At 40.6% G+C, this 11420-nt stretch overlaps 1 long non-coding RNA gene across 1 annotated transcript; it reads right to left on the minus strand.

The window, feature by feature from the left end:
• Nucleotides 1-5004: 5004 nt before the first annotated feature.
• On the minus strand, nt 5005-11420 carry LOC144613980 (uncharacterized). The gene is made up of 3 exons (XR_013551479.1): nt 11112-11420; nt 5697-5916; nt 5005-5172 (listed from the first exon to the last, which is right to left on the minus strand). It is a non-coding gene; the product is annotated as an uncharacterized LOC144613980 (long non-coding RNA).

Below are 11420 nucleotides of genomic sequence, written 5' to 3' on the forward strand. Positions count from 1 at the left end.
TCACTGACACAACTGGGGAAGTCAGAAGAGAAAGTGGAAGGAAATATGAATTTTGTTTTTTATTTTGGAGAGTGTGATATTGTGATTTATAATAAGAAAGATATATTTGGGCTTCATCCCTGTTCGAGGCCCAGGGCTCCTAACACCCTTGGAATTTCCTAAAAGAGCAATAAAGGTTGTTGTAGACTCTGGGTCTGGAGTTCTCTCTTGTCCAGCAAAAGAGCAGACACAGGATTGAAAGGCAAGAGAGGCTAATGTCTGGGAGGAGACAAGAGCCCCGAGTAAGCGTCCTTGCTCCGTTTTTATTAGGATCAGAAGACTTATAAGAGTGATCGACCTGCACAAAGAGACAACGAAACTGTGAACATTAACTCATGGGCATGGGAGAAAGGGGTTTTGAAGATATGCAGTGTAAGGGGTGTGGGTCAATACAAAACAAAATTCTGATGCTGGGCAGAAGGTTGTTTACAGCAGACATGAGGCGTAACCTCTGTTTACCTAAACTGGCCTAGGGGACAAAAAAGACAGAGCATGCTACCTCTGGGTCAACAAGGCCCCTTTCTTTTGCTAATTAGCTCTACTCCTAGCAATTTCACCCTGCTGTGGTCCATAGCCCTATTTACCTATTTACCTATTTTAGTCCTTCCATCCTGTGAAAGCAGCTTTCTGCTATTGTACTAAGTTGGGGGGGGGGGGGCATTTCTGCCCTGAACACCTAATCTTGTTTACCTCATTTTTGATGCTTTCATCCTGAGGCGTTTCTATTCCTATATCTTTGTCCTATACGGGGGCCTTTGCCCTGTTTACCCAATCTTGTTTGCCCAAATTTGGGTGTGTTCATCCTGTGGCTTTCTAATTCTTTATGCCTTGTAAACCCATGGGTGCAAGCTCAGGGTATTCCTAAGCTTATTCCCCACAAAAGGTGTTTTCTGTTCCATTACTGAGGTGACTTTTGGAAAGCCCCTAGGTAACCATAAGACTAGGGCTTATTGCCAGGGTAACCAGCCTTGCAACTGGAGGGTTGGAACTTTCAACCCCATCCCTAAGGAGGGGAGAGGGGCTGGAGACAGAGCACAATCACCAATGGTTGGTGATTTAATCAATCGTGCCTAAGTATTGAAGCCTCCATAAAAACCCAAAAGGACAAGGTTCAAAGAGCTTAACCGGAACACAATCACCAGTACTGTGCCAGGGCTCTAAACTCCACAGAGACAGAAGTTCCTTCGTTCAGGACCTCACCCTATGCACCCATCTGGCTGTTGATTTGTACCTTTTAATATCCTTTGTAATAAACCAGTAATCTAGTGAGTAAATTGATTTCCTGAATTCCATGAGCTTCTCTAGCAAATTAATCTAAGCAGAGACGTCATGGGGACCTCTGATTTATAGGCAGTGGGTCTGAAGCCCAGATGACAATCTGCACTTGTGACTGGCCTCCAAGTGTGTGTTTGGGGTGGGGGGGAGGCAGTGTTGTAGGACTGAGTCTTTAACCTGTGGAATCTGATGCCATCTCTGGGTAGATTGTGTCGGAATTGTGTTGAATTTTGGGATGCCCATATGGTGCCAGAGAATTGCTTGGTGCTGTGGGGAAAATAGCCTAAACATTGAACTGGTGTCAGAATTATGGAGAGTAACCCTGGGACATCTAGATGGAGATGTTTTATAAACAGGTGGAATGTGGGACAGGCTGATCCTAGAGTTGTAAATTTGAAAGACAGCATAGAGGTTTTGGAAACTAGAGAAAGGACAAGAGCAGAATCATGGGGAGGTGCTCCTTCAGAACCAGCTGTGGGGCTGGTCAGAGCTTTACTAGCAACTAGGACTAGATGCCTTCTTTGAGACTTCTTTCTTTCTCTTTTTTTCTTTCTTTCTTTCTTCCTTTATTTTTTTAATTTTTTAAATGCTTATTTATTTTTGAGATAGAGAGACAGAGTGCGAGCAGGGGAGGAGCAGAGATAAAGGGAGACACAGAATTGGAAGCAGGCTCTAGGCTCTGAGCTGTCAGCACACAACCCGAAGTGAGGCTAGAATTCATGAGCTGTGAGAGCATTGACCTGAGCCAAAGTTGGAAGCTTAACTGAGCCATCTAGGCACCCTGGGGCTGCTTTCTTAACCGAAAGAGTATCATGCCCAGTTACACTTAATAGAATTTATAATATAATAATTTAAAAATACACATACATATTTGTGAAAATTTTAAAAAGGCTGTTTTTCTAGATTAGTGTTTTTCATACTGTTGTTTGGGGAAAACTATTCTAGATGAAGTTAAGAAAAAATATCTAGTATGATTCTATTGTTTGTTTAGCTGTTAGACACAGTATATCTCAGAGCCTTTATCCTAGGGTGCTTTGTGAAATGCTAAGAGGAGAATCTGTTGCTCCAGCTCATTTGATAAGAGATCCTTTTATTCTTGGAGCACTGACAACATCTCCTGGAACCAATGTTTTGCTGAATAATTTGGAAATTACTGATCAAGAAAGACTAGGGTAGTAAACCTGCTGCATCAGAATCTCATGGAAAGTTTCAAAGTGCAGATGTCTGCACCCCACCCAAGACCTGAAAAATCTGTTTTTGACAAGATCACCCAAGTAATTCTGTATTGCACTCAGGTTTGGAAAATAGCTAGTCTACACCATTTCTAAGGCCCCTTATTAGAGAAAACAAAGTGTTTGGAGAAGGAGAATTTGGAAGAAAAAAGAAAGTTGTCAGCAATGGGTTTAGTAGAAATCCAGCAAGATGAGGCATCAGAAAACATCCCTGCATGTCGACTAAGACAAGGTCACAGATGACTTTATTGCATGTTCTGGTCCATGTGAACAGAATTCCACCCATTTCTCCAACACATAACACTCTTCTAGCTGTACCTCCTTCCACTTGTACAGTAATCTGTGAGGGACAGTTCCTCAGTACTCTCAGAGAGCAAACTGGAACCTGACACTTCTCCTCCCTTTCCATTTCTTTCCTGCTTCCTGCTTCTCAGCCCCATCACTGGGCTGCCTCATTTTCACACATCAGGCTTCAGTTCCAATGCCTCATTCCTCAGAGAAACCTTCCCTAGCCATGCTGAGTGGTATCCCCTACGTATCATCTCATTCTCCTGTTTATTTCCTTTTTTTGCACTTTTATTTTTTAAAATGTTTATTTATTTTGAGAGGGGGGGAGGGAGGCAGAGAGAGAGGAGAGCGAGAATCTCCTGTAGGCTTCCTATGGTCAGCACCTAGCCTGATACAGGATCACGAACCAAGCCGAAATCAAGAGCCTGACGCTTCCCCGACAGAGCCATCCAGGTGCCCTTTTCAAAGATAAATTAAAAGATAAATTAAATTTAAATTAAGTTAAAGATAAATTAAAGATAACATAAGAACTCTTTTTAAAGATAAATTCTAAAATACAACTGGGTCTTCTCTCCAATGTTTGACCAGCTCTTCATTTTAGTCATTCTCTCTTGCTTCCAGAGCCCCACCACCCTTCCCTGTGCGTCTTGCATTTGTGTACAGACGCTTCTCCCAGAGTTGGGGCGGCATGGGATTCCAGGTCTCTAGGATTCAGGTTATGGGATTCCAGGTCTCTAGGATTCTAGGGTTAAAGACCTTTTCGGGCACTTCTGCTGGCACTGGGCTTGCCCTAACCATGGAAACTCTGATTGCCCTGCAGTTTCACTCGCTTTTCCAGTTTCCTTTTTATGTGAACCTCAGAGAGAGGGAGAAATCTCTGCCATTTCCTCTTTCCACTCACTCTTCTTTTCCCTTTACTCCCCTAGTGCCCCACTCCGCTCTAGCCTCTACCCCGCTCCACCCACACTTCTCCAGCCAAGGAAAGCCTCTTGGCCCCTAGTAGGCTCTGGACTCTGGTGAAAACAATTGCGAATTTGCAGTCAAAAAATATGGGAAAACGGGGCGCCTGGGTGGCTCAGTTGGTTAAGCGTCTGACTTCGGCCTAGGTCATGATCTCACAGTTCATGGGTTCAAGCCCCGCGATGGACTCTGTGCTGACAGCTTGGAGCCTGGAGCCCGCTTCAGATTTTGTGTCTCCCTCTCTCTTTGCCCCTTCCCTGCTCACACTCTGTCTCTCAAAAATAAATAAACATTAAAATATATATATGGGAAAGATTCCTAAATATACAGATCTTACCTTCCTCTAAATTCTCTGTTTATCTCCTAGTAGGATTTTATATGTGAAGATAAGCACAGTAAAATACAGGATAATTCTTATGATCTGGAAGATCCTCTGTGATTTGTAAGGGTAGAAACACAATCTTTTGTTCCCATCTCAGCTCTCTTGGGTTGCCTGCTTGATTTGCATACAAACATGAGTTACAGTAAATTCTTCTGAGCTGGTCCTGGCTTGGTACCCAGGCTTGGTACCCAGGAACCACTGCCTTGGTACCCAGATCAGTCCTATGACACACCCAAACTGCAACATACTTCACTTCAGTAGAGCCATTGCCTTGATTTACAGTGTTTAGTCTGGCTTCAGTATGAGTTACGTAACTTTTAAATATATTCTTTCTTATTTTTTTTTGACTAAAATTAACAAAAATAAATTTTATATTTTGCTTAAGATTGGAACATTCCAGGGTTGGCACATCTTAAATTATATAAGTATTCAAGTACTTTTTTCTTTATTTTGTACTCATTACCACCTCTTCAAGAGAAGTAAAAGTGAAAATCAAGAGTTCTCTTTATTTTATTTTTTTTCCTAAGAGTTCTCTGTGGCTCTAGGAAAGGATGGCTAGGAGCAAGATAAGATTAAGCTTGATTAAAATGTGCTTTACAATTTCATACATTTCTTTGGGATATCTTTACCGCCCATGAGCACTGGATTTAGTCAGGAGGCTCATCATCCTATGAATTACTTTAAGAGAATTGTAAGAGAAAACAAAAGAATTACTAGACTTACATTTTGAAAATAGGCCTCATCTGTGATTAAAAAAAAAAAAAGACAAAGTTTCTGTATAATTGATTATTACCCAAGATGAAATCACTGTTACCACTTATCAATGAAAGGAAAATTTTACATATTGCTGTATTAGGATTCTCCATAAGATATATATAAGAGGCCATTTAGATATAACTTGGCTCATGTAGTTATGGAGGCTGAAAAGGCCCATGATCTGCTGATCTGCCATATGCAAGCTACTAACAGGAAGCTGGTGGTGTTAAGTCCAAACCCCTGGAAAAGAGGAGATGAGCAGTGTGTAAGTCTCTGAGTCTGGACACCCAAGAATCAAGAACACCAATGTCCAAGGGCGGAAGTAGAGGAATGCCTCTGTTCAGTCAGAGAGAGTGTCTTTGCCCTTCCTCTGAATTTTTGTTCTATTCAAGCCCTCAATGGATTGAGTAATATCCACCTGCATTGGCAAGGGAGATCTTCTTTACTCAATCTACTGGTTCATATGCTGGTCTCTTCCAGAGGTACTTCATAGACACACCCAGAAGTAAAGTTTTACCAACTATCTGGCCAGAGAAAGTCATCTGAGAGTGGACAATGAGGCCATTATGAAATGAGATCTTTTCCCAGCAGAGATAAGAGGTACTACCAATCACATTCTCCTTCTTACTTGAACTAGAGACACAGAGTCATTAACCAGTAGGATCTTGAGGAAACAAAGTCCTTGAGCAACCAGAAATCCCTCCAGGAGGTGGAAGAGACCAACTGAATGACACCTTCCCCCAACCACATCCCTTCTGGCTTACCTTTTTAATTTATTTTTGCTTTTTTGGACAACTGAGAATGGGAGTGGGGGAGAGTAGGAGTGAATTGATTTATTTATAACTGTGGAAGTGGTAACAGCAGGAGCAGAAAGTAGTTGAATCACATTAATGGCTGAGCACAGAGGAGGAATGGATGCCAGAGCTGCCTTGCTCCAGTCTGGAATGGTCTTCCAGGTCTTGCGGTAGTCTGGTCTACAGGAGGCTGAAATGCACGTAGGTTCCAATTTTTCTAGTTAGAACTGGGAGATCACATTCTTGAGGCCTCATCACCTGGCTGAAATCCCCGTCTTTTTAAATTACCCAGCTTCCTTGTAATAAATTCCTCACACTCAAGGTTAACTCCACTTTGTCCCTATTCTTTGCTTTTTAATGTCTGTTTTCTTGTTTAGAGAGCATGAGCAGGGGAGGGGCATAGAGAGAGGGAGAGAGAGAATCCCAAGCAGACCCCTTGCTGTCAGTGTGGAGCCAGGGGTCTCAATCCCAGGAACCATGAGATCATGACCTCAGCCAAAATCAAAAGTCAAATGCTCAACCGACTGAGTCACCCAGTCATCCCATCCCTATTTAAAAGTAAAAATTATAATGAGAACAGAAGCTAAATTGAGTTTTTGTCATGGTGAATATTTATCAGCCATGAAAACAAACAAAAAACACTTAGCATTCTAGATGATTTTTCATGCTTTTTTTTTTTTTTAAGAAAACCACTGTGTTTTAGGTGGTACAAATGTAAAATACAGAAAACCTACTTTCTCTCCTAATCACCAGTACAATAAGTGTAGTCTTTCTTAGCAGGATATGGTTAGCCATATGAGACCTTCTTAGGAATCTCCAACATTAAAATGTAACCTGTTAAATTTCCAAATGTTTGTACTACATAAAATTTTACCTAACTGGTTACAGAAACTACTTTCATGTAGCTAAATTTGTTACTTGTACTAATAGGTCCGTGATAATCCTGTGTGTGTATGTGTGTGTATGAATTGTTTCAAGAATGATCATTCTATGAATCAAAGTTCTCATATATCTTAGGTTTATGTAATATAATGGAATTATAATACTAATAAGTAATGTGATTTAACCTATAATTTAGCGACTTTATCTTGTTGAGGGTGACTACCAGTATATAAAAACAAATGAATATTTCCTTTCATGTTTGGCAATTGAATAGGTGATCTATAAATTTAAGGTATCAAATCTATTAAGGACACTATAACGCTTAATTACAATGTTGCAAAATCTTAAATATTTATCACCAAAGGGAAGCAGCCTCATCATCCCAAATAAAACTTCCATTTATATATGCCCCCAACATTTCTATTTTCTGTTTTTATTTTTCAGAGTTTTCAGGTGTACTAAGTCTAAATGGCAAAGTGTTTGAGGAGCAAGTATTTTCATATTCTTATATTACTGTGTTTTACTATATGACTTTTTTGGAGCATTTGATGTTTGCTTGTTGTTGCTATCCTCTAACAAAAAGGCTGAATGCTTAAACAAAGAAACCAGGCAAATAATTGCAATAAACTTTTTTTTTTTTTTTTTAGTTTAGTTTGTTTTCTTAGTTTCGTGGTTGTTGGTTTTAGGTTTTACTTGTAACACTCAAGTAATGAAAATACTTTATTGCTGCCTGAAAAGCAGAAAGTACTTTAACCTGGCTTACTCAGTCATATGCCCCTCCCCGTTCTCATTACCCTTATCCACTGACTTGGTCATTCCTTTTCATTTCCTGAAGTCTGTAGTATCTGCACCTCTCAGTCTCTCCCCCTCTTCGCCCACCAACTCTTCTCGTTAACCTAACCTACAAGGCGGACATTCAGTATCTTGGCCTCTCACCTGATTTACCCAACCCCAAGTGAGCTTCTCCAATCTAGCTCATTAAAGCACACCCACCTTACATTTTACCTACTTCTGCTCCCACATCAAAATCACTAATGTAGACATCATTGTGAGACCACAATATTCCTACTAGATTTGCTTCTTCTTTAGGTTGCTTATATTCAGGCCTCTTATCTTCCCATTCTACCCTCTATCTGGATAAGCTCATCTACCACCATGGCTTAAATACAACTATATGCCAACACCCCCCAAATTTATACCTCCAGTCTGGACCTCTTTTCTTACCTCCAGACTCATAGGTTCAACTGTGTTCTCAACATGTCTTCTCAGACACCTCATAGACATCTCAAACAAAGCATTCAAAAAGTGATCTTCTTTTCTTTCTCCCAAACTCTGCTCCCCAGCTTAATAAATAGTACCCATGTTTGCCAGTTGGTCAGACCAGAAACCTGAGTGTGACTTTTGGACAATTCTTTTTTTTTTTCACTTCCCATCTCCAATCCATCATCCAATTGTGTGACCTCTAAAATATTCTTTGGTACTTCTGTCCATTTTTGCTACCTTTTTTTCCTGTCTAACCCAGTAGGCTTTGCCTTGATTAGGACCAAAACCTTTTAACTAGCCTCTCCTCATCCACTTTTGCCATTTCTAACCCCTTCTTCTCATAGCATCTGGGGTATGTAACTCCCCTACTAAAATTTTCATTGCCCTTAGAAAAGTTTGCAAGTTTTATCATTGCTTAGAAGGCGCCCTGTGATCTGGCCCCGGCTGGTCCCTCAAGCTTCATTCAGCACCACTTCCCCTGGTTCACATGGCTCTGGTCACAGCCCTTGTCTTTCAGTTCCTCAAATCCACCAAGCTCATTCTCATATGTTTTCTTGGCCTAGAGATCTTTCCTCAGTCCTCATCTTATAATTCCTATTTATCCTTAAGATATCAGCTTTATTCCTTCATTTAATAAATAGTTATTAAGTACCTACCCTGAGCCAAATTCTGTGCTAGGCACTGTGAATGCAGCAGAAGGCAAATCAGACCTAGATCCTGTCCCATGAAGCTTATAATTTAGTTGAGGAAAGTGGACACCAACCAAATAACATACAAAAAAAATGTAAAATAGCTCCATGGTGCCAGGAAGGCCTATGATGGGGGATTTGGCCTCACCAGGAAGGCCAGATGACCCAAGAAACAAGATATCTATCTGAAGGAGGACAGCATTAAAGAAACAAAAAGGGTCACAAGTGCAGTAAATTGCATATTCAGAGGCCCAGAAGAAGAGGCATCACAGGGCTTACAAAGAACCAAAAGAAAGCCATTGTGGTGAAGCTGAGAAAATGAGAGGCATGTGGTGAGAGCATAAGCTAGAGAAGCCAAAACATGAAAAGCCTGGTAAGTGACTCTAATACTCAGGGATTGGGCAGACAATGTGTGAAATGACAAGAGGGAGAGGCAAGACCTATGGTAAAATGGAGATCTAGATCTTGCCTCCAGGCACTCACATTCCATCTGAGTTTGAAATAAAACAACACTGTGCTGCTATATATATATATATATATATATATATATATATATATATGTTTCACTGTAAATTTGTCCCCGCTGATATGATCTTGAAAAAATCATGCTTAAGAATTTTGTCTTGATCTAATAGCTATGTAGGAAGCTGCTGAAACAGAAGTCACATGGGGAGAGCTATGCTAACAGATTTGTATTTTGAAAAATGCAGTGTTTGGGAAAACTAAAAAAGAAAACAAAACCAAATTGTGTATAATATCCTCACATGATAAGATTGCACCCACCACCCACAAAACCAACACAGGATGTCCCTCCCAGCTACAGCATGATAGTAGATGGATTGGAGGTTCTACATAAAGTTGGTAAAGTGAACACATACTTTTCCCCCCCATCACAAGACCCCAATAAAAGGACCTTTTTAAAATTAATGAACACACAACAATGTGGGGGAAGAGGAAAGGATACAACAGTGCCAGAAATTTTGAGACTAGAAAATTTTGAGACTAGAGGCTGGCAGTAGTCTTGAGGACCTCAAGAAGCTAAACTGGTGGCAAAACCCAAGAATCAATCTCATTTGTACCCACGGAATACTCAAGGGTCCATGACTTGATAGCACAAAATACCTTTGGAAATGGGGTGAAATGAGGCCCCAAATTATAGGGACCAGATAAAGGCTGTTTGAGAGACAGATAGATACTTAGATGCTCTCCCCTACTCTGTACTGCTGAGCCATCCCCAGTCTACCAGAAGTCTGGAATTTTATTCTCTGGTAAGGGTAAAATAAAGGGATTCTGGGCTGGGGGATACCAAGCATGGGTGAAGGTGACAATATCATCCAGTAATTAAAGGAACATCTGGATGGTGAATGATGAGACATCCAGCCTTCTTTGACTGGACTTCTCAAATGCTATTAGCTAGGCCTTCTCTCTTCTAATTCTGGAGATTAGAAGAAGAGTCTGCTGTGGGGATTCTGACCAAAACAAGAGGAGAATCATAAAATGGCCCAGTCAGATATTCCTAAAATAAAACTCAACTAGTTAGCCAAACACTCATAAACATGAGCCGGTAACAAATAAAATGAAAAACTCAGTAGTCAAGTAAGTCAGGGCTGTTATTTGAAAAATAGTAAAGAAATAAAAAGATATGTAAATATAGGAAAGAAAAGACTTTTAAAAATGGAGCACCAGGGTGCCTGGGTGGCTCAGTCAGTTGAGCGTACAACTTTGGCTCAGGTCATGATCTCGCTGTTCGTGGGTTTGATCCCCGCGTCAGGCTCTGTGCTGATAGCTCAGAGCCTGGAGCCTGCTTTGGATTCTGTGTCTCCCTCTCTCTATGCTCCTCCCCTGCTCACACCCTGTCTCTCTCTCAAGAATAACTTTTTTTTTTAAAGATGAAAAATAAATAAATAAATAATAAAAATGGAGCAGGAACCTAGGAGGTAGAATGTACAAATAACTGGAATTGCAGAAAGAAAGTACAGGGAAGGTGGAAAATGAAAATTATCAATGAAATAATTTATGTAATTTCTCAGAACTGAAGGACATGATTTTCCAGATTGGAAGAACCCACAGGACCCACTAAAATTGATGAAAATAGACCCGCAAAAGTCACTTGTGTCATTTCAGAACACTGAGACAAAGAGAAGGTCACATACACAGACATACACACACAAATCTAGAGACAATGGAAAAATGCCTTCAAAATTCTGAATGAAAATGAATTCCAATTTAGAATTCTAGATACATCCAACTATGAATCAAGCATAACAGTCAAATAATGATGTTTTCAGATATGTACAGTTGCAAAAATTTACCTCTTAGATACCTTTTCTCAGGAGGCATCTGGACTCTAAGTTCTATAAACATAAGAGTAAATGAAAAAAAGAGGAAGTCGTTGGATACAGAAAATAGGAGATCTGACACAAAATAGATCTCAAATAGATTCAACACAGAGTACTAAAGGAATCGCCAAGAGAATGAGAAAAGAAGACACCGAGATGATACCTATAAACTTGGCAAAGAGGGGGCATGTCCAGATTGGAGAACCATATACCTCGAGAAATAGGACAGGTTAAATGCCTTCAGGATAAAAATGCCTGCTGTAATCTGAGGGCTGAATGCCGAGGTAAGCCTGGATCAGATCTGTGTCTGTACTTGGCTTGCTTTGACCATGTGCAGAAGTTCCTGCTGTCTCCTCCATGCCAGGCCAAAGACCATCTGCTTGGACCATTTGAGAACATCCATCTCATCCCACAGAAGTACACTGCTTCAACCTAATCCTGAGAGCAGGAGGTTGGCCATTGTGAGCTCAGGACCTGAACACACAAAGAAACCTACCCACTCCCCTTATTTATTCCTCAGA

This window comes from Panthera onca, chromosome A2 (genome assembly GCF_046562875.1).
Source record: "Panthera onca isolate mPanOnc1 chromosome A2, mPanOnc1 haplotype 2, whole genome shotgun sequence".
NCBI lineage: Eukaryota > Metazoa > Chordata > Mammalia > Carnivora > Felidae > Panthera > Panthera onca.